Source organism: Notothenia coriiceps, unplaced genomic scaffold (genome assembly GCF_000735185.1).
Source record: "Notothenia coriiceps isolate Sejong01 unplaced genomic scaffold, NC01 NC01_scaffold00037250, whole genome shotgun sequence".
NCBI classification, from domain to species: domain Eukaryota; kingdom Metazoa; phylum Chordata; class Actinopteri; order Perciformes; family Nototheniidae; genus Notothenia; species Notothenia coriiceps.
This window is the reverse complement of record NW_011369951.1, coordinates 7,855,487-7,857,526: the sequence shown is the minus strand read 5'-3', so window position 1 is coordinate 7,857,526 and position 2,040 is coordinate 7,855,487. Positions and strand designations below refer to the sequence as shown.

At 42.0% G+C, this 2,040-nt stretch overlaps 1 protein-coding gene across 1 annotated transcript in view; it reads right to left on the bottom strand.

The window, feature by feature from the left end:
* LOC104967246 (neurogenic locus notch homolog protein 4-like) overlaps positions 1-2,040 on the bottom strand; it is a 40,473-nt gene that overhangs the window by 32,803 nt on the left and 5,630 nt on the right. The gene's annotated exons all lie outside the window — the stretch shown is intronic.

Genomic DNA, 2,040 nt, shown 5'->3' with positions numbered 1-2,040 from the left:
GTTGCCAGGTCTAGTATCTGTAGGGTTGCCGCTGTGTATAAGTCACACGTCAAGGAAAACGTAATCCCGCCCTATAGAATCTATGAAAAGTTCCAAACCTGTATTACTTAACACGATGAAAATTTGTTCGTTGTTACAAAAGTTTAGACAATTAGTTTTGGAGGAAGTTTTTTGCATAGCTTCGTCAAGGACTGGCACGATTCAAATCAAGTTTGGTCATTCGTTGCCTGATAAAAAGAATCGCCTACGTACAGTTAAATTCCGCCTATCGGATTACACGTCGCTGAAACCATAATACCCCTTTTCTTTGTGGAAGTACGCTAGATCTAGGGAGAACGAAGCCGCAGCCCGAGGACTAGCCGACAGAACACAAGAAAAGGGGTATTACTGGCGCAGGGACGTGTACTAAGCAATGTAATACTAATATATCTCAGTAATAAGTAAACAAAATTTCGTCCTACCCACGTTTGCCGAACAGGACGCCCTCGCCTCTTTTTCTCCGGTTTCGCCTCTTATTTGTCTTCCCGTTGGCACCGTTGGTAACGTTCCTCTCAGAGAAAGTGACGAAAACACCGTCTGATGTCGCGGTAATGTCGGACCGTATACATGATGTCGCAGAGGTTCGCGAAAGCTCGTCGTTAACCGGCCCGGACACCGGGTTGGAGAGTAAGAGGACTATCCACCTCTTAACTGGTTATCCGGCACTCGCGGGTGGCAGTACTGCAGTCCCTGTCACAAGGTTTAGACCTAGCAGACATAGTCGTAGGCAACCTCGGGAAAAAAATCCTAAGAACCCTACCTCCTTTTAAATCTCTCCCAACACAAAAAGACCTTGTGAACCACCTCAAGGGACCTTGTGGCCCCTGTGTATATAGGTACATATTTCTGCATTGTTTTCACCGTAAAAACGTACTATCTGTTGGAGGATTTCTGCCCCGTTATTTCTCTTCTTACTTCTATAAGAATAAAACACGGAGGAGGGAGATCTCTTTTACTCCCCCTCTTCTCCCCGCTGCAGCCTAGCAGCTGATCTCAGAGGCACGCTCCCCTCTCCTGCAGGGGGGGCGTTGGTCAGCTGCAGCTCACAGAGTCAGCGCCCTGCAAAAACACAGCTGGAAAGAGCAAATAGAGCGAAATGAGGCATGGCTAAAATGCAGGATCGTTTTGGTATTTTGAAAAAATTTATATACTTTATATAGGTATGGACCTACAATATATTGCTCGAATATAGCATGATATGTCCACTTCAAATTACACTTTTCTAACCAAAAACGACATAAATAGAGACAGGGCGCAGTTTGTATCCTTAACCACAGGGGGGCGGCAGAGCTCTTCCAGTTTGTTTAGGCTGTGATAGTTTCTCTCTCTGATGGATAATAAATGATCAGATATCACATTACTGATTCACAACAGGATTATCAGAGATGATCAATAACATTCAAATTACACTTTTAGCCACAACACTCTGTGGCAGCAACAGCGTGTTCGTGTCTTATGTTTGTGTTGTATTTTATTTTATCTTTTTATTGCACATTTTCACATCCACTTCCTATACCTATTCAGACATTTCTCAAGGAAAATGGGGCAAACACAAAGCGCCTTGGATGATGGCGAGGGGATATCCTCCTCTCCTCAGAGTTGTAAAGTATTTGTCATTGACAGACAGGATGTTAGTCAAACAGCTGCATTGGCACTCATTGTTTAAATCCTCCTTTGTGTGTGTTTTATAACATTACCTTCCTTTTTGCACACAAAACCCCAAAATCTCACATCTGATTGGTCAACAGAACATGTCTTAAAGGTGGGAAGTAGTGGAGTAGAAATACTTTGTTACTGTACTTAAGTACATGTTTCTGGTATCAGTACTTTAAACACAAGTTTTACAATTCTTCATCTTTCATGTCCATAAAACACAAGTTTTACATATTCTTCATAATTTCATTGTCCATAAACACAAGTTTTACATTCTTCATCCTTTCATGTCCATAAACACAAGTTGTACATTCTTCAGTTTCATTTTTCAGCAAGTCTTTTTTAAAT